The 22489-nt window shown below is 42.2% G+C and overlaps 1 protein-coding gene across 9 annotated transcripts in view; it reads right to left on the bottom strand.

The window, feature by feature from the left end:
• The window catches only part of dab1a (DAB adaptor protein 1a), a 288815-nt gene extending 273720 nt beyond the window's left edge, over positions 1-15095 (bottom strand). For 5 of the 9 annotated variants that reach the window (XM_064333517.1, XM_064333513.1, XM_064333515.1 and 2 more), the window contains exons 1-2: positions 14731-15095; positions 5395-5586 (exon numbers count right to left, since the gene is read on the bottom strand). The gene's annotated coding sequence lies outside the window, so the exon portion shown is untranslated. The remainder of the gene's footprint in view (positions 1-5394; positions 5587-14730) is intronic. The other 4 variants (XM_064333519.1, XM_064333521.1, XM_064333520.1 and 1 more) reach the window with 1 other exon arrangement.
• Positions 15096-22489: the final 7394 nt, after the last annotated feature.

The raw sequence follows: 22489 nt of genomic DNA on the forward strand, positions 1-22489 counted from the left end.
TCCCACTGTGTTTCCCCACCACAGCGTATTGTGCAGATCTGTAATTGAGCTCAATTCCTCCTGGAGGCTGGATCTGTATTCCACACTTTCACTTTGCCAGCATTAATACCCACTTAGGTGAGGATTAAAAGCACATTTAAACCGGGAAGAGACATGTTTTTTTCCCCCCCACTGTAAGTCACTTTCTCTCACCGCGGCTGAATCCTGACTGTGCCTGTGGCTAGGAATCCAGCAGGACAGTGGAGATGCGTCGCTCAGGGAGAGAGGGTCTCAGCTGCCAGGGTATTTCCTACCTCTTCACACAACAGTAAAATGTCTGCTCTGATGGGCCCCTGCTGTCTAGGTGCCTAAATTGTGCAGTCCTCCAGACCAATGGCGGTGCAGCTCTGCTGGAGGGCTGCAGTGTGAGAGGACGTCAACGTCAGCTGCCTCGCATACGCAAAAGTGAGAAGGGGTGGGTCTATTAGTCCAACTGAGAATTAAAACTGGGAAATAAAATAAGAAACAAAGGTGTGCTGAATAGCCTCGTTTGTGTATCAAGTGATCCATCAGTAACTGCTTAATGTCCACCCATAATGAATTACAGCCCATAGCACCACACTGTCACCTACAAATGAGTCTGCTAGCACAACAGAACAGAGATGACACTTTGCCCGCTCCACCAACCATCACATCAGAACTGATTGAGACCTCTTTAAATATTGCATAAAATATAACACTAGTTCAGCTATGTTATAAAGGCTACATAATGCTATCATAAGTACGCCGTAGCACTTATGTTGTTATAGGCTATGACAGGTGTTACAGCGTTCGTATGGTAGTGTTATACAGATTTTATGTTGTATGACTAACAAAGCGCTACTCCACCAACTAAAATCATTTTCCCAGTTTCGGTTTCAATGTCTGTGAGCCGCAGCAATGTCCAGGTATCTCTACCACCATTTTTCTTCATGCACCCAGAGGTTCCAGAAAACAGATATGCCCATCTTATGCAGGGGTGGTGATGTTTTGCTACCCAAGATATAGGCTGTTTGGAGTGGAACCCATTTGCATTAAACCAATGGCAGATATGGTATTTTTGACCAGGGTACGCCAAGTTGTCCATCAACCTGGTTCACGCGCACATTCTTCCAGGCTTTCCATGCTCACAATCACAGGTGTAAAACATTAGAACATTGCCACAATCACATCCACATTCTGCCGTTGGCCTGCTGACAACTCCACCACACATCACCCGCAGAATCAATGTGGAGGTTTCCATGGCAATGGCAGGAGCTGACATCCTGTTTTCCACTTTTATATTTGTGTCATTAAGGTGATTCATAACATGAAAAGCAACAGCAAAAATACCACCTGCCCCTCTATGGACATGCTGACAAGAATGGTGGCATATTATAACCATTTCATGAATCAATGTGAAAATGAATACTTTTGTGCTCCTAGATTGAAATATGGAAAACAGACTGAAATGTGTTTTAGAATTTTGGCTCATAAGTACCTGCACAGACATTTTTTTCTGACTACCCAATCTGATCCTCAAATTGTAGTCTGTAATTTAGACGTAATGGAAAACATATTTTAAAATGTAGGCTCTTCTCCATAATATACACTATAGAATTTTGGCTTTCTTTGAATAATAATGCAATGATAAGTAAAAAGCATTGCAGTAATCATTCAGGTGTCACCTTGGTGAATTGTTATAAATCACCATTGTATGGATATTGAGTGACACAGAGACCGTTCCATGAACTCTTAAAGACAGTGTTTCAGATATGTTGTTGACAAAGCGAAGTTTTCAATTTTGGTTCAATGTTAGTATGATAATGTCTGTTTATAGTTTGTGAATACATGCTGTTTAAAATTTTACCGTGGATTTAAGGGCCCTCTGTAAAGGTTAGTGTTGACTGGCACATAAAAAAACAAGAACAGGCAATCGTGCTTTACATATTTTCAGGTGAATCTTTAAGGGTAAATGATCCCTATGGACAACATCAGCAGTGAAATGCCACTGAGGGTCACTGATAAAGTCACACCCAGTTACTTCTTAACTTTTAACTCCTACTCCTGTTTAGTACACCACTTTTTACTGCATTTTACCTTTTTACTGCATGAGATTTTACTACATGTACTGTGTTGTCCTTTTGTGGGCATTTGATGTTCTCATACGTATTATATCTCTACGTGAGCTATGCACCAGCGAAAGACACATTTCCATTATTGCCTGCATTATTGGACAATAAAGTCTTTGAATCTTGAATCTTGCTACCTGGACACAGCTGCGGATGAGTGCTAAGTGTGCATCAGAGTAGGGCAAGTTGGGGATCCTTCTCACGGTGCCCCAGGCTCCCGTTAATCCATCCACGCTTTCTGATTCCCATTTTACACATGCCAGGACAGCAGCAGAAATAACTTGGGCACATGTTAATTCGATATCCATTGGCCAGAGGTAAAAGAAGGCATTATCATGTTTATTGCTCCATGCCTTTATACCTCTATCAAACTAGATCTTTGCTGAGGAATACATCACATTACAGGCATTTAGCAGGCAATCTTATCCAGAGCGACTTACAACTTTTTTTCTATAGCATTTACATTGCATCCATTTATACAGCTGGACATATACTGAAGCAAGGTTAAGTACCGTGCTCGAGGGTACAACGGCAGTGCCCTAGCGGGGAATCGAACCTGCGAGCTTTAGGTTACAAGACTCACTCCTTACCCATTATACTACACTGCTGCTACCTACAGATTGAAGTTCTTGTGGTTTATACACTTGCTGTCGATGAAACGTACGCGGTTCAGTGTCACAGCAGGCAGAGAGGAGAAGCGATTCCCACAGTCACTTTAAAATTACAATTAGGATTCAGTCGAGGCGACTGTACCCCCCTGCTGAAACACACACAAAGTGCTACACACCCAAACAAAGAGACCTGGACTGGATTGAGTGCTTTTGCGAAACAACATTCAGAGATTCATGCAAACACCCACTCAGATAATGGAATTCTTCCAACGAAAAAAAAAAACCTATCCGGGAAAAGCTTTTACCTGATCAGGGATGCAGCGTTTCATTTACCTTTCGGAGATGGCTTGTAAATTGAAAAAGAAAATGTATTCTGGCCCATGTACATTCTCACCATTTATGACTGCAAGTGATTTGAAGAAATTCTTGGCAGTACTCTGTTACCTTGTTAATGTTATAAATGCACAGTACAGCATGCTCTCCTCTCCAAACACAGCCAGCTGTTCCAAATGCACGCCTCTGGCAATATTCATGGTGGGAAGCAAGTGCCACTGAAGGCTCCCTGTCTATCTGCATCATGCTTTGTATTACAAAATGATTTTTTTTTTTTTTTTAAATATATAGTCTGACATACAAGGCCAAATGCATAATTCAAAACAACAGAAAATAAAAGGTTGCAACATTTCCATTTTTACATGCATTTCCACGGACCGTAAAAAAAACCTGTTGCGTGTCCGTGTTTCATTTGGAATACCTGCAATGCTAATGGCCCTTGCTTGAACCGTGCTTTATCTGAGTGCGGGAAACATTCAGTGCTGAGCCTTGGAATTTTTCATTTTTGCTGCATCATGCAGGAGCTGCAGCAGCGTTAGGGCACGCTAACGTGCGTGCTAATGAATATATGCAGATACGGGGGGGGGGGAAGCACAGACACACTACGGTCCTGAACGTACGATGGCTGTACACAACCTGCCAGTGTCGTGTGGCACCATACAATGCCGTAAAATCAGGAACAGCCACACCAGTGATGCATCACCATTTCATTCATATTCAGCACTGCGCTTTAATGCATACATATATGCCAACAACAGGCCACCGGTATCTCAGTGTTTAACCGGAACAGCCATAGGAGCAGAATCAAAGGGAAGCGAGTTTCCCTTTAAACAATCAATAGACAGGAATGCGGTGAGCAATGGAATTCAGAGTGATCGACCAACGACCCAGCCTTCATTAACCACTGCTTCATACCACAAGCACACCCCCCTCCTTTTCTAGCTTTGAGGGAGGGGCTACGAGGCATCCTGCTGCTGCTGTAGAAAATTAAATATAACAGGGAGCAGATACGTGAGCGGGAAGGAGTGTGAGGGGAATCCCTTATTCTTTCATGTACACAGAATTACATTTAAACACGCTTGTATTTCAGGCAAGGCAAAATAAAAACACATTCATCAGAGATGATGTGAGTAACCGGTGATGGAGGGGAGGCGGGGATGAGGGGGATGGGGGGATGGGGGTGGGCAACTCAGAATACGGTTTCCGATTTTTGACAGTGAACAAGCAGGCGTCTGATGCACCAGGAATAATCCTCTTTGTGCTCTCTCAGGTGCCCGCATCGAAGGAGATGGTCCATTCAGAGTGGCTGATCAGCCCCCCATGCCCACAGTCCTGGCCGGCAGTACTGCATGGATCAGACGGGAGCAGCGTCGCCGCACAGCACGCAGCATCCATCACCCTGGACTCTTCACACCGCGTACAACAACGGGCAACGACAAGCAGGCGCGGGCTGTCCCAGCCCGTTTCTTTACGCGAGCGGGAAAACGTGCCGATCTCACGCAGGACAAACCCGCCAGCCTCGCCACGGACCACCGTGGAGACCAGACAGGCATCTAAACTGCCGGGGAAAAGAACTTCTCCTGTTGCATCAGCAGAAGTGCAAGCGGTAACGTGCTGCCTGACGGACGTGTGCGCACTCACTCACACCCACACAGTGCGACAGCTTCTCTCGGTTATTAATTACTGCTTCTCTTTCCCCTGACGACAAATCTGATTCTGCGCCCTGCCAAAAATAGCTCGTTACGTTTCTGTTTCTTAGAGTTTAATTTTTTTCATTTGCATCTCTATGAAATGTGTGAATATCTGTCTCTTGTAAAAATGTAAAAACTGCCTTGCATAACGCATGAAAATCAGACACTGCCTCTCAGTCATCAATTTCCCATATCCTCCTATGACCAACTTCAGAGGAGTAGAGACGAGCAGTGTGTGAGATGTGTAATCTGCAGGCTCTGGGTCATGAGACACACACACACGTACACACACCTCCTTACAGGAGCAGCTGTCCTCCAGTTAAATTTCCCTTGACCCCTCTTATATTCCCCCCCCCCCAAAAAAAAAAAAATTCTCTATTTAACCCCCATCTCGACGAGGCAAGGGAGAACATGGATTCAGACAGCTTTCAGTGAGAGCGCTGCACCTGTCACTCTGACTGATGTCCTGTCTCAGTTGCGTGTCAAAGCATTCCAGCACCGATCTCTCTCAATGACTCTCTCTTCCTGAGCAACAGCGTACCCCAGGACAACCACCCCCCCCCCCACCCACCCCTCCAGCGCACTCCTACAAACGCCCAACGACGCAGCACATCGGCAGAAGCCCCCTACCTCTCGCCGGTGTTTCTGCCGATAGCCCAGAACGAAAGCGCTCTTCCTCCTCTCTCTCTCTCCCCCTCTCCCTCTGACGGGTTGTCCACACCTGAAGTCCTCTGCTCTTCTCCCTCCCGTCTGGCGTTCGGAGCCCCTCGCGGCCGGTTACGGTTCGGAATAAGCCTCCTCTCTCTCTCTCCGGCTCTCCTCCTGTTCGCAAGGCAAAGGGGTATCCGAGTGGGGGATCAGAATCCTCAGCAGCTCTCCCCTAGTCTCATTCAGCAGGCACAGCAGCAGCAGCAGCAGCAGAGGCAGCAGCAGCAGCACTCAGGCAGCAGTCTGCAGGCCACATCACCCCTACCTTATACATCACTACCACATTCCTCCTAATAGAACACCCCCCCCCATCCAGTCTCGACTCTGTACCCCTCCTCTCTCGCTCCTTGCCGCTCCACCCCCCCCTCCCCCCACTCCACCTCCTTCCCATTCAATCCCATTGCCGGTATCCTTGGCAATGAGGATTTTCACGGGCTTAAGGAGGAGTAAGGCATGGTTGAACTGCTTTCCAGGAGAGGCATGTCCTTATCTGTGTCCTGCTAAGCACTCGGCTAAACACCCCCATCAGAATTGCATTGTTAAGGAGGCATGGGGGGGGAAATAGATTAGGCATAATCCATACGCGGCTACAATTTACAGGAATGTACGGCTCCATAATGCTCCAGTCGAGAATCCATTATTTTACTGCCCAGCGCAATAATTATCTTAAAATATTTGATGAGATGAGGATGCAGGCGTTGTGCACAAGTGTCTGTACAATGTGTACAGGGGATCACCACTGCGAACAGCCTGAAGCAAAGGTGTTGAAAATATGTTTTTCCCGGCAATGGGTCGTCTATATAAATCGTCTATTTATTTATTAAGCCCTTTTAAAAAATGCCCAGCAGACATAATTTAAACAGTTGGTGGATAAATATAATAATTACATAATGTGTGTGATTGAAGAAAAACCATCCTGTGCTGATAAATCTGCCCACACTCCTTTAAAGGCAGAAGCCGCCTTCTTTGCCCCTCTCTCACACCGACTGTTAAACAAGGACTTCCAGCACATCACAACTAAAAATGACATTTCCATATCAGCTCATGTTCCTGGTTGCTATGGTCACTGCAATAAGAGAGTGTAGTGCAGAATTCATACAAAGTGGAGTTTCTTGTGAAGCGGTGCAGTTCATGTTACATCAAGAAAACACGCAGAAAAATGTCAGTCGCAGTGTGCAGGGGGTTTGGGGTGAATTTCCTGCAATCCTCCTACTTTAGTTCAAATCTGGTAGCCTATGTCTCGCCGACTTATCTTCCACAGGATGGCCTAACTTCTCAAAAATATAAACATGATGTTTGGATATTATTCATTATTAACATGTAAGTGGCCATTGTATTGGAATATGTGAAATGTGATTTTTTAGCTTTACAAAAATGTGGACACTATATATGAATGACTACTTAAGATTGAACTGAACCACCAGGCTACAGGGAGAACCTTGTCTTTTAGATTAAATGGAGTGTGTTATTGAATGCCCATATTTTTACCTGGCATAATGTTTATTCAGCTAAGAGATAAAATAAACACAATGGTGAATATTATAAGTCAGGTACCACAACATAGTTGATAGAAAATAGATGAATTAAAATGACAAAAGGAACAGTGATAAATATAATGATCATAAGAATTGCATTACAAATAATTCCTCAAATATTTGTTATAAGCTTTCTCAATCAAATATATAGATGGGTATTTTATTATGAATCATCATTCCCAACCCACCCAAAAGAAAAATCATCCACTAAAACAGCAGCGAGGTGCCACACATATAATCACACTTGTTTTTAATTTTTAAAATGTCAGATAAAACAGACAAAGAAGCATTTGGCCCTGTGAAAAATTATTACAAAATTCCAAATGTCATCTATTCAGTGCTGTGATTGCAGTGTGTTTATAGCATATATATTTATAGCTGCGGGGATGCTTTTATACTTATGGCAATTGCACGTTCCTCAGGTTTAGCTGGTTAAATACAAACACACAGATGATTCCATTTCTTCGCTGCATCACACAGTAAGATATTGAGCCGCTCATTAGAACTGCTGGAGCACAACATTAACCTGATCTAATAAAAGGTACTGCTGTGAAACATTAAACAATACAGGATACCTCCAACTTCTGAAACAAATTGTTCTTCCATGTGAGTTATTTTCCAATTAGTGCAAACTGCAAAAAAGAAGGAAAAGGAAGAATACATAAAACTGAATTTATTGGCAGTTGAAGATCTGGCGTCAGCATATCCTTGGAGATAATTAAATTTCCTCACAGAAAAGGCATTCACAACCTCCATTTTGGTTATCAAATGTGTTCAATTCTGTTTAAGATCAGATCACAGCATAAAAGCTCATTAATTACTCAAGGTTCCAAGGAAGCAATGAAATGGGGCTGTAATTGGAAAAACCTTCTAGCTGTAATGTGAACAGAGAGCTTCCATTTCGCCAAGACATGTTATTGCCAGTCACAGGTTAGACTGAATCAGTGATTTGGTGTACATTTTTACTTAGAATTCAGTGCTTGGTGTCATTTTATTTAGAAATTAATATTTGAAAGGTAGAGAGAATATTGATTTGACGGCACTGCATGACTGTATTTCAGATTCCATTCCAACTGAATCCCCGTTTTAGGAATCAGCACCCATTGTTTATTATTTGATTTCTGATTTCTATCAGTCATTGTGTTGCACGTGATGCAAATACTCTAAATACTAACCACTGCTAGTTGATGTCTATGATTTGATTGGTTGGAGCTGGGGAGAGGGGCGGAGCACAAGCCTACGATTAGGAGAAAAGGCTCTCCCATCACATTGTAGAAAGACTATTCTAAACTCTTCAAGCTAGAGGGGATCCAATCCAGCTCTTCACCACCCACACACACACATAAGGAGGACACAAATCAAGGGTTACACATCTAGGGCATATCAAGACTAGACAGAGGAGGAGGTCTGTTTATGTGTACTGTTCTGCTCCGGTTTATTGGATCAGGGCTCCATGCGCTCGGCGCTAACGCCGGCAGTGCGGCACCGTGTCCCGGCAACCAGTCCAAACGCGCCGCGGACGCCGCCAAACCCGGTAAGGGGTGAAGGGGCTACCGGGACAAATGCCGCAAAGACTGACGGGCTTCCCAAGGAGGGAGTCGCAATCTCTAATTTCTCTTCCTTCGCTATCCTCCATTACAAATCAATACAAATTACAGCCCCTCTCCAGCCCGCCTTTGCCTCTCACACATGCGGCCACGCACATAAATTAAGCTGTCTGCAGTGGACCCAAAGATACGGGACTACCCACTAATCAAAATAACAGGGTCAGGCCCAGCCCCGAGGTGAATCTCTGCATCTTTCCATTACCACTGCCGTCCCACGGATGAATAATACATGGGGGCAAATCACCGTGCCCCGTCCAGATTAGAACACAGTGGGCTATCCTAATTCATATTTGCAAATAATGACAAAAACTGAGCAGCAAATGGATTGCCCTCGCTGAATATGCCTGAAGAGATGGGGGGTATAAAAAAAATTAATAAATAAAACCCAGACAGACAATGCTGCAGGAGATAATCAGAAAAATAATTGCCAGATTCAAAATTTGACCCGCATTTTCTCCTCGTGTCCCTCTCAGGTACCATTATTTATTCATTTTTATTTTCGCTACATGAATGGTTTCACTTTCAATTAACGTCAGCTCTGCGGAGTGCGCTGCAAAGGACGGCTCGGTACCTTGTAAAAATTATCCGTCGCGTTCTTATGTGACCGATGTAATTCTCACTAATCAACACCCTCGACTATTGTAGCGCCGCGGTCTGCGACTGTCATTTGCGAGATGCACCGAGGAGCCATTCGGCACGCCTGCGTAATGTTAAAGAAATCCTGTTGTGTGCTTGTCGCGCGGAGTGGATGATGCCTTAAATCACAGCTGCGCCCATTATTCCCATTCCCTTACTTGCTTACAGCGATGGGTCTCCATAGACCCGCAGTCCCGTGCGGGCCCAAAGACTCGCCGCTGTGATGTAAGAGGGAGCGAGCGTGCGCACGCGCGCGGACGCAAGTGGCTGATGCGCCATTAGCCGGCCCGGTGTCGTTTCCCGGATCGACTGCAAAGGGCGAGACACGAGAGGAGGACGAGGCGCTCCAGATGCGCTCCGGCGTTAGACAACGGCCCTCCGCACGCCGACCGGAATCCAGCTCTCAGACATCAAAGGCACGGGATGGGGGGGGGGGACCGGAGCTTCTGCTCGCCGCAGTGTTCCGACGGTGGAGTGTGGCCCATTAAAGGAACGGCGCGTGATGTCAGAGCGCGACACGTGTTCCGTTTCCTCAGAGCCCCCCCCGGTGAATGCGAGGGGAATCTCGAGGGGGGGGGCGTATTTCTGGAGGCTCTCTTAGTCTTCCCCCCAGCGATGTGGCCGGGAAACACGGGGGTAGGAGAGGGGAGGTCTGCTAAAATAATTGATTGTGTACAGTAGGGCCATAGTATAGTACAGACAATACTGTCCAGAGGGAGAGCCGCAGGGAAGAGTGAGCAGGACATCAATCCTGCTTTCATTTCGGTCACATGGAGCCCAGGCCATGGGGGCTGACTGTCGCACTGTTTGACAAAACCAGCGGTGGTCGTCTTAAAGGACACAGGAGGAGGTGCTTCTGCCATCTCCGCCTCAGTGGGAATTATAACATCAAAAGGTGCACGTTTCATTTATTAATAAGAATTCTTGCATCTCTTCGGGATATTATTGCATCCTTCAACAGGGATTGTAACAGAAGCCTCATATTCATCAATGTATTCATCAGTTCAAAGCCCACAAAAAACAAAGCAGCACAGTGATCAGTCTCAAAACACAATGTTAAAGAGAATATTGCCGGGCTGTTTTTTAAATGAAAGTAGAATGTTTGCAATATGACAATATATTTTTTTTAAACTGAATTGAATATATTAATTTTTCGGACTACTAGAGCAGACACAGTCTAATCCTATTAGCTGAGTAAGCCACGCCTCCCATTAAACATTGAATTTTAATTTTTCACAACACAGGCTGTGACGTAGAGCAAGGAGAACGCTGTCAAAACCGTCAAAGTCCCTCAGCTGCCCTTTCATGCATGGAATGACAGTTGGTTCACTGGCCTACAAGTCATTATTATCACCTGCCATTTGCCCTCCCATACATCCCCACACATGTATGGGGAAAAAAATGATTACCTCGTATTTGATTTTGTTTATATAGTAGATTCAGTTCACCATTCGGTTTAGAACAACATTTCCCAGTTCCTTAGGCCCTATACTATATTTTAGCGACATATTTGGAGTGAAATATTTTCAACTGTTACTGAGACTGTTAAGACACAACAAAGGTTTGAAAATACACCAGTGTCTGGGTCTCAGTATTGTATATGAAGTCTGTTTTGTGGTTTGAAGAGATTGTTGCTGGTATAAACCTGGAGAAGTTCTTTCGAACTATTTTACAGTGACAACTGTCCATGTGTCTTTTACTCAGTAAATGCACTTGACCTCAATCATTTGCCAAACCGGGAAGAAGGGTTACACTAGCCATGAACTTTAGCAGACACACACTGCTTAGCTAGACCTCCAGAGAGTGGCGATTGAGCTAGTTTAAATAACCTTATAGATAGAGTCACCTTAACAATAATGTTAGCTAAAGTTAGCTACAGTAGCTAGTACTGTATCTAGCCCACTGAATGCCATTCACTCACCATGGTCCCAGATAGCCTGTGACTCGGGGCCGGATCCACAGCAATTCTGGCCCAAAGTCAGGCTGCCGGGCTAGAACTGGTGCAGATCCGGACTGGAGTCACAGGCTACCTGGGATGTTTGGCCAGCTCGCAGACAGACCACTGCTCCATTTCTCTCAGATGGCCATCGATTTGTCATCTTCTTCTTGCCCGATTGTCTTCTTGTTGTGGTAGCCATCTTGGTTTGAAGTTATATGGTTGTGGACCTTGCCCATCATAATTTAAACAAACATCTTCTTGTTTGTTGTACTGATTAACATGAGAGCTGGTACAAGCCATGTAATGGTTAGCAAATGTCGTAGCGTTATAGTTTTGATTTGTTACGTCAATCAAACTGGCAAGCGAAATACAAAATTCATTCAAATACAAAATTGAATTGGCTGTTTTACTTATCTATCTCATTGGAATAAAATGGTATGGTATGAGTCTGTCAGTCAACTCAATGTTAGATCGTTAGATGGGTAATTTGATGTTGAACATATGGTTTTAACAGTGAATCGACTTTTATTTGAAGTAAATATTTTGACATTAAAATTGTGGCCGATCTTGTTCAGATGTAGCAAGATACATTTACATACAGATAAGGAATAACACGGCTGACTTAAAAAAAAAAGAAGAAAATCTTTAATATTGTTGGATTGCTGGATTTATTTAAGCCATTATTGCTAGCTACCTATGATGAACTTGGCACTGTTCACTTTGGTCTACGTCAAACCAAACCACATCCCCTTTTATCAGAAGAAAACAATATCTCAAATTCCTTTTCATATATTAAAGTACAATTTAGCCTTTTAGATTACTACGGTTATGTATTAAATCACGCAGTTTTGGAGGTCTAGCCTGCCATATGTTCATTAAAGACTGCTATCCTGCTTTTCATTTGTTTTTTTTAAATCATCAGTTTTATGCTCAAAGTCCAGGTGTGATGAGGACCTTCCTGTCTGGCTTCAGAGCTGTCACAGCCCTGGACCTGTCTGTTTGCAGAAACCCTGCAGTAGTGCTGGCACCTCTCTCTGTTTCTCTCTCTCCCTCCCTCGCTCTCTCTCTCTCCCAGTGGTGGGGGGCAGGGAGGTCTGGAACAGGTTTTGCTGGGAAGACATTTCACTGCGCACTCGCTCATGAATAATTATGCTGCTGGACAGCGCGGCATTGGATATAAAATCCCGGCCTCTTTGGGCAAGACCATCTCTGTCCCTTTCTCCATTTACCTTAGAACTTAATGACCCTTTCTTCCCCTAGAACCCTGTGTCTACCACAGACTCGTATTCCTCAACCCAGGACCAGCAGAGATAGATGCTGTACACAATCCCTGCTAGCTTCTCTCTTTCATCATCACATAATTTGACTCTGATTAGTTCGCGGCAGACTTCTTCTTCTTCTGTGGTGCACATGTGCACAGCGGAAAGGCTTAATGAGCTGACATCATATGCCGTGTAACTTAAAGGAATATTTTAGGCGGAGGAGTGAACTTTCAGCGATAAATCAGAGATGCCACTTCGCAGTAAATATTTGCATGTACTAATTGGAATCGTTAATGTTTAAAATCGGCACCACAAAAGCGACTGAGCAGCAAAGGGTGACTGTTTGAGTACACACTGTGCATTACCTCTCTAATTGGGCGGCATTTAATAATCCTATTGCTTTTGTTCTGCTGAGGGAATTCCACAGCTCACACCTGACAGTATAAGGGTAGGATATTATCCAAGCAGGGCAGTAATTAAACTCTGTATTTGCCTTCCCTTTAAGAGAGGAAGGGGGAGGTGGGGGGTGGGGTGCGGGGGAAGAGGGGGGTCTGATTAATATCTGCCTCTACAGCAGAGTCTCTCCCCTAAGAGGCTTTCAAGTGAATTGAATTTGGGTTAAATAGCAGTCCCAGGTTATATTAATGATGGCTTCTCCAGCTACCCCCTTTACCCGATGTTTGTACCTGAGGGGTAATAATTCTCACTCATAATGAAAGCATCCCAACACTTAATTATATCTCCAGATTAGACTGATCATTTTCCACATATCAAGACATTATCAGAACATGAAATAGAAAGGATGAAAATGCAGTTAAAACCCACATTGAGGGAGAAGCCTCTTTTTTTTCCTGTCTCGGGTGATGAGTTTATAGATTGAGGAGACTTTACCTAAAGCAAAGATCCAAGAATCCTATATGCTCATTACACAATACTTCTTCTTGCTTCCCACTGCAGGCATAATCACAAAGCCACAGAAAATGTGCGTGAAATATTTTGCGGAACAGAATAAATATTCCTCTTTCTCGATATGACCGAGATATAAATGCATGGGATTCTGGCTGATGCTGTGGCCTTTGGGATTATGTATTTATACGCTGCTGTATCTGTGCAACAATAGCTTTATAAATCATTGTTGCTGCAAAAAAAAAAAAAAACTGATTTTACCAACGGAGAGTTCACTGCCAGGAGCTGAATGGCTCTGATTCTGACTGTGACCTCATGGAAATGTAAACAGAGGCACACAGGCATGTCGCTGTATGGCTTTCACTGAGGCTGGATAGTAAGAATGTAAAAGAATGCTGATGGAAAATACATGGGAACTTCACTTGTAAACACCATATCATCTACTCCAGCAATTACTTTATTGTTTGCACAAGAAGCTTTAGTTACCCCCTGGCATGGTCTGGGCAGTCTCTAGATTTTATGGTGCTGGTCACAGACCTGAATACAAGATAGTCCACAGATAAAATAATACCAGTGTATAATAGTGATGTCAACTTAATTAAACCAGAAAACACATTTTTGTATGGACAATGCATCAGTTACATGATGTTAAGCTTCTAATATTTTTTGATGCATTTCCTTGAAATCTTTAGATTTTTCAGCTCACATCCTCACAATCAACTACGGTCAATTTCCCTACAATGCCTTGGCTTTTGAGAGCTGATCAATGCTCTCTGTGCCTTTTATAACAATAAATAAAAACAGCCACATCCCCCCCGCCCCCCTCCCACAAAAGGATTTAAATTCACTAAACTCAAACGGTAGAAAGTCCATAATAATGTTTACAATTCATTGTTTGTGTATTACACACACAGAAAAGAAAGGGAGTAGGTGAGTAAGGTGCGTTATCCTTGAAATTATAACAAGAAAACACAAGGGAAGCTGTATTGATTTACCACTCGAAACCATTTGTTTTGTAGGCCTGCCATACAGATAAAGAGGAACATTACACACTAATACACAGAGCAATGTATAATGAAAAGAACCGAGCAGTATGCACCAGATGCACTTAAGGAATACCTGCACCTTGGTAGAAAAATGCTACGTTTCTATGCCTGCAGATTTTAGCAGAGAGGACGATGGGAAAAACTAAACTGACATGGCTGACAAACACGTGAAGCTTTGGTTCTATTATGATTATAGGGTTAAACTGCACGGAGGGGATTCGTCTTCCACTCTCTTCACATACGGTGCATGCACTGCAATGTTTAAATGCCGAAAGATTTGGCTGTAAGCAACAGTTTTACATGAAATACAACCATAAAACAACCCACCTTGAAATCCATGGGTTATATTTTTCGCAACTTGACTTGAACTGTGGCTCTTGTAATCCACACAACACACCAAAGCATACAGGGATCTCGCTGGTAAATATCCACATCCCAAGCTAATTGAACCAGTCATAGTTATGTTACGATTCTAAGGCAGTAGTTCCCAAACTCTGTCCTGGGGACCCATTATGCTGGTTTTCACTCCGAGCATTACTGCAACCTCTGAATTGTAACAAGCTGCTAATTCTTCTTGATTAGACACATTTAATGCCAATTGGCCATATTAAGGTGATAATGTGTCATAAATAGTTAAGCACACAATGAAGACGCTTCATATTCACATCCCAGTACATTTCACCAGTCAGATCAGCCTATGGTTTCATTCTCTGTAATGTGCAACATGAGAAATGCATCCTGAGGAAAGAAGTTGTATTTTTTTAATTGACTCTGTTACAGGCTGACAGATGAAATCAGTTGGGTCCTAATAGCTCAAAAAGTTGCAATTTGGCAGAGGTGGAAAATCCAGATTCAGAAGTAAAAGTCCTCTCCAGTATTTTGTTCCAACCACCTGAATTTGCTATTTAGTACAATCTTCAGCCAGGGGGGTTGAGCTAATTAGTGAAATCAGTTGAGGTCATGGGTGAAAAAAAACACTTCGTAGGACTTTTTAATTTCTGACACCTGGACTTTCCACCTCTGCTATTTGGTCTTTGAAACTAAACCAGCTGTGGGAAAATTAAAAATTCAATCAGACAAAGCAGATGCCAAGTCGAATCCGCATTGCGTTGCACAAGTTTGAGGAGAAAATATATTGTTGAACTCAAACACATTTCAACAACCTTAATTGAGGAAGAGAGCGCACTCCTCTGGGAGCCAGCATAAGGGAATTCTTTATGATCTCTGGTTAGCAATGGATTAAGTAGCACCCGCGGGTTCACTGACCACTTTTCAAAATTGCCATTGGTATTTCCGCTTAACCTGGATTTAACGTTCCCCCTTGAAATTGAAGTGCTAAAAATAGGATTTAAGTCCCATTTAGATAACAAGTCCATGGCAATTGTGGCATTGGGATATACCTCATGCACTTAAATTCAACAGCCCCTTAGCTGGACAATCAAAGTCCGCTCTTTAATTTAATATGTGGAATTATTTCTTTAGTTTAGTGACAACAAAATGCATGGAATAGAGAAGGCATCATAAGATGTTCGGAAGGTATGAGAGTGAGCAACTATATTGAGGATATATTTGCCATCCCTTTATATCACCATTATAGGACACAAACATGAACTGAATCTTTGGTTGAAATAGCAGATGATGAAAGTTACTGGTCATACAGAGAATTATCTTTGCCTTCAGGCAAGCAAACACTGCAACAAATATTTAATATTAATATTTTCTGAGTTTATGCAATTTCATTCCAAATAGAGCCTTACTGTTGGAAATTACACGAAAAGCACATAGAAGCTGATTAACCTTACATCTAAAGCTATAACAAGGTTTTATCTGCAATTAGCGATGAGGAAGATATCCAGATTCCAATTATAGTTGAATAACTTACCAAGAATGTATCAGATTTCTAAAAATCACATCTTATGAGAAGGTGCAATTGAAGTTTAAAGGGACCGCATGTTTTGACATGCTGGCACAGATCGTTTGATCAAAATGCAGTTGACTGATTCTTATTAAGTAAATGCGATATTTTTCAGGGATATCCACAAGCAGTTGCAGGAGGAAAATGAGGTACAGCGTGTCACTTTGGAATAAAAATAACTAGATTCATTAGGTCATTGTCTACGAAATAGCAGAAAAGGGAACTGACGGGCTCATGTAGCAAAACAAAATTATAAAGGCCACTAAATATCCTGACCCACACAGGTATTTGTCTCACAATTTTTTTTTTTTAAATTAAATTCTCTGCATTCATACACTGAAGATGAGGTTTGAACTTGAATGTCATGGCGGGTTCCTTCTTGAGATCCTTGATTCAGTAGCTAATCAGACTGCTGCTCCGTGTAAGGCCACTGGGGATTCTGGGGGCTTGACTGGGCTGAGAACTTCACATGGGATAATTGCCTGTTGAGTTTGTGATATAACCCAGGAATGACAGGGCTGTAGATCGATCACTGGAACAGGGATCTTTCTTTTGTTATCCAACTACAAATCTTGCTTACTTTCAATGGACCATAACGCATGCAATTCAAGAAGGGGAGGTGCATTTTCAAAGATAAAGGGGATGTGGGGAAGCATACAACTGCAAATAAAGCACACCAACAACATGGGATGATTAATGGCATGTAATCAGCTAAGCAATTCCTCAAAGATCAATCTCTCACACACCAATGTAGTCCTGCAGTCACAATACGTGGCCATGGTAGCCTATATAGTCACAGCCATATGATTATACTACACTATACACTCCAATACGGCCCAGATATAAATCTAGAATAAAAAGCAGGGTGAACAACTCCATTCCTGAAGGGCCAGCAACTTATTTTCATATCCACCAATTACTCTGACTCTTTTAGGTAATTACTTCTATACACAAACACCAGTTCACCCATAGATTATACCACAGTAAACATTTCATATACGAACACAAAATAATTATCAGTTGTGATTCTCATCCATAAATGTATCTAAAATGTCAGATCACACTTAAGGCTTGGCTAACTGTATAATTAGGAACAGAAGTTAGCATTAAATCCAGAAACAGATATAGTCCTCCTTGTCCACCCGTAGTTTAAGGTACCATCATAATCCCACTTAGCAAACGTTGTGAGGTTTGGTCATATTCACTGTTGAATGTGTACAGCCAGCAGAGCACTATTTATTGAACATGCAAGTAATTTACGAGAGTGAAATATGTATGAGAATAAATCAGCTATTGAAGAAAATAATTAATTATGAAAATATGAATTAAGGATCAATAATAACAATAATAAAACATGAATAAATAATGTAAACAATACCTAACAAATCAGATTTGATGGCTGATATAACCTACAGAAGTAGCACTGGTGTCATAAAGCAAATCAACCTTAAATGTGCGGTACACACTATATATAGTGATCTACATAGTTTAATGGGTGGTTTCTAAGATGTGTTGTAGCTGCTGCTAAATCAAAACTTGATGCTTGACTTCCTGCTTCTCCTCACCTGTCTGTGTAACTCCGTGGGGGTGACAGAATTGCCATTTATTTAAACAGTGAAGGGGTCCATTCTTTCATTGTTCGGACAGATTGCAAAATGGCATATAACTTAGGTGTCCGCCATTTATCTTGGGTCCGCTCATAACTTCTGCCCACTGCCTTTCGCTGGGATAGCCCTCCGAACGCATGGCTGCTTGGGGAAAATGGTGACCCATTAAATGTTTGATGTGCTGGACCAGGTGAATAATGTGACCGGTGCTTCAAGAGAGCTAACCTGAAGCTTTGTTGGCTGTCATTAGCAAATTGTGTTATTATTGCGCAATTGTTTGAAATACTTCATATGCCATTGGAAAATTTTTAAAAATGATCTAACGAGGGACTGTATATTTAAGTATTTAAAATGTAAGTATATTTAAGTTTACCTTTAACGCAAATATTTATTTGCTTTTTTAATATTAGAAGATGTATCACAATATAATAGCATCAGTTAATATCAACTTACATTTCCAATAAAAAAACAATGAACCTTTTACTATAACTAGGAATGCATTAACATCATTTATTAATCATACACAAGAGAAGAGAGAAAACGTGGCCGAGTGCACGGACTGCACCAGGGCAAAATGAGAATGCATGACACAACAGTTTGGTTAAAGGGAATGTGGAAAGCATGCTGATTGGCTGGATCATAGCTACATCCTCACCAGACCTTTAACCAATTACAGTGGCACAATCTGCCCACCTGTGCCCTCCACCTTTAAAACGCTTAAGTTGATTTCAACAAGCCTCTTTTGATCTGTTTGTCGACTTTGTTTGCTTCCTTATGGTCAATGCAAGCTGAGGTTCTCTCGGTTTTTATAAGCCAGGGTACATTCATTTCACACAACATCATAGTTTTGATGGGTTTAAGTGTATTGTTTCTTGTCTAATCAATACTGGTCCAAAAGTATGGGCCAAAAATGAATGTATAGTTTGTGGATATAGTCCCAAAGCAATACAAGGCCACGCTGTTTATTCTCACTGTGTGCATTTTCACGCTTGAATCTCTGGACATTTAGTGACTCAGCTATGTAATGAAGCGCCACCAACTCTGGTTGCTCATGCTAACAATCCACAATAAAATTAATGTGAAGGAGTTGTGTTTCAAACGATGGCCCCCAAACATACAGCACCGGAAGAGCCAACCGTGAGCACCAATGTGTTTGAAAGGCAGGTGGTGTTTAGGGGCCTGTGCCCTGGCTACGTTTTTAAAAAGCTATAAACGACCAGCGCTGCACTGCCTCGCAATCCCATCTGCTGTCTCCGGTACCAAAACCTCCCAGAGATTGCCCAGGCTTTTCCCTCCAAGCTAAAAAGCTGCCTTTCTGGCCTCTGCCAAGATTCCTTCGCAACATTGTCGTGGCGCAGATTTTTAAATCAGTAATAAATGAAGTATTTATTTTCGGCAGGACGATACAGGCCCCCCCCCCCCCCCGCTGAGGGTGTGCGCCGAAGAGAGAGGGGACGAAAAGAGGACCGCGCACGGACCGCCCAGGCGCTGCAGCGCGTGGCACCGGTTGACCCCTGACCCCCGGCTTCGCTGCTCTCGGCTCGGGAGGCCGAGGGCCGGACAGGCCCCCTCTGATCCCGCCATTATCGCTGTTTAAGACGGACAACAATCGTTTACACCACTGCTGGCCTACATGTCATCTTCCTCACCCTCTCTCGCGCCTCTACTCAATAAACCAATAATTCAATGCTGTGCGTAGCTGTAGGGTTGTAGCACAATCCCCCGGATCAATTCTTGGCATTTTAGAGTAGCGGCACTCAAAGGGATTTTTCAGCGGGCTCACACTGTGTATCTCAATGTTTCTGTGCTGCTTTTTTTTTTTCTTTGTTTAATTGAATAGATACCAGAAATGGCAAGTGAGCTGCATCTACAGAAGACTAAGGGCCAGATTTACTAAAAGGGAACAGTCGAAGCCCAAAACAGATACCAACGCGTTAACGGCTGATTTACCAAGACTGGCTCTATTTACACAATCAAATAAATTCATAAAATTACAACCATAAAAAGGGGCCAATATGGGAGGCTTACACATCCCGATTACAAGGCACAAAGAAATGGGTATGGAACAACCGGGCACAAATAGCAAGGGAACTACGAAAAAAAGAAAACTTGAATTTGCAGATCAGGAAATATAGGCAATGGTCAAGGGTCGTATAGCATAGGAATACAACGCCAACTGAGAGGATAAACATTTGGCACAACAGGCAAAATGAATGAATGAATTGCGTATAATCAAACAAACAATAGAGGAGCTAAAGAAAACATGGCACAATGTTAGGCGGCATACAAAAAGAAGAACGTTCTGAAAAAAAGAAAAGACACAGGTGGTGGTCCTACTAAGAAAAGAACATCAACACCGATAAAACCGCAGGTGGAAAATCCCAACTAAATAAGCAAGTGGCGAGGGTGGAAGTAACAGACACAGATGAACTTGTGATGGGAGAAGGCTACAGAGTGTCTGAAAGAAAAACTGTATTCACACTTAATTATGCAGTATGCGCATTTACAGAGCAATTGTTTAAATAGTTTAAAGGCAGTCGATTTCTTTCTTCCCTGATTGAGTCTGCGAGCCTTATCATTGGGCTCTTCACACAGGTTGATTGTATTTACAATGTGAAAACAATGTGTTTTTAAATAACATTAAATAAATGAATATGTAGACAAATCTTTTTCTAAAAATGCACTATTATGCCAAAAAAAAAGCTCAACCAAACAATAAATAAATAAATAGCTGCCGTTGGGTGACAGTTCCTTTAACTTGCAAGCATGTTAATTGTGTAAAAGCAATCACAGACTGGTTCAAGGTCATTTTAAGGTGAGTTCATTGCTTCAAAGACGTCATGTGGGTATTTAACGGCGCCATTTTCAAACGTTTTTTGGTCCGATGAAGAGCATGAAGCTTGAAGCATCGCATTTTGTGGTGGCAATAAACACTTTTTCTTTGGGAGCAGTACACAGTGTGCGGACGTCATCTATTATGTTTCGTTTTCTGCCTGGCACCTGAGGTTTTGGACATGCGTGTTTTTGTTCTTTTTCTTTCTGCGCTTCTCCCATCCGTCGTTTAAATATCTCACATGACAAGAAATTGTGTGCAAACAGAAAATAATATGATGATAAACACACGTAAATATTGAAAGTCTTTGGCATGAACCACATCACTTAATGCACCGCTCCTGCCAATTAAATACATCTTAATTCACAGCACAGCCAAAACAATTCAATTCAAAATTCACAGGCTGGGGAAACAATGTGAGACAGTCTTCTGAATACATTAATTGACATTCAAGACAATAACGAAGGCCTTTCATTATGGGCAAAGCTGAAAATGGGGAAACTAACCTACTTAGGGAATTTGCCTGTGCATTCCCTCATAGCCTTTGTCATGCACATTCAGTGCAATCAACACCAACGTGCTCTAACCATAAACAGTGATTAGACGTGAACACTTCTCAGCTGCGTTGTTTAGTGAAAAAAAAAGTGCTGTACTTCGGGGGAAGAAGAGTCCCTCTTCTGAGTAATTGAAATGTGTAATGCATTTATTTTTGATTGAAGAAGGATACCCATTAGACAAATAACAATTTTGATTTATATTTGATCATTTCTAGAGCACAATGCTTCACACCTAAATACTGCCTAGATAATACAGTCTACAGTATAAGTTACAGCAGTCTAAATTACCATTTGTAATCTCCTCAAATGGCAAGACAGACATCACTCATCATTTCTTTAAATACTGTGGAGGAAGTTAACATCTTATAATTTAAAAATGAACTGTCGTTCCTTTTGCAGAGTGATATGAAGAGAGTTCTAAGTTAAGGTGGTCTTTTAGCCATTGCAGCAGTCATTATTCAGAAATATTTTTGCCATAGAGTTCCTGAAGAATCGAGCATTTGACAAAGCCATGTAATAAAGATTAATTTTCCATTAAATGTCAATCTGCTTCATGAGTGCTCCTTTGGATTCATACATTTCTGCATCCAGACATTTCATTTCGTTTTTTTTTTTTATGTAATATGTATATAACTGGGGCCATCTGGGAGCACTAATCCAGTTACTCTTATACAATAATATTTCAGTACTGTATTCATATTTGGCTGCAATTCCAAAAATGTAAGGTATAATTTCTTTTTAAATGTATACTGCCCTAATTAAGTTGAAGGAACCTATAATATGTATTGCCAAATTATTAACATCTTGCCCTGGGTACTATTTTCATTTTAAATTTTCTCCTTGTTTGGGGATGTGATCCAAAAACAGAGGCTTGCACATTACATGGCTGCACTACTGACAGGAAAAGAGTCCTGCTATTAAAAGGCAAGGCCAGTAACACATGTAACAGGGTGAGTGGTCAGACAGCTCAATGAACCAGACTGGAACTGGTGTCAGACATTCCCTGTATTACCATAAAGGGCACTTCACAAGATGGCTGACTGTGGGTACTGGACAACTGGCAAGGAAAATATATCCACTCTGCCTCGTGAGTTACTTGTGGAAGGACATAGTACAGAATATGGTTGTTACAATCCCATTGAAATATATATGTTTTATGGGTCAAATATTTTAT

This window comes from Anguilla rostrata, chromosome 4, assembly GCF_018555375.3.
Source record: "Anguilla rostrata isolate EN2019 chromosome 4, ASM1855537v3, whole genome shotgun sequence".
NCBI classification, from domain to species: Eukaryota; Metazoa; Chordata; class Actinopteri; order Anguilliformes; family Anguillidae; genus Anguilla; species Anguilla rostrata.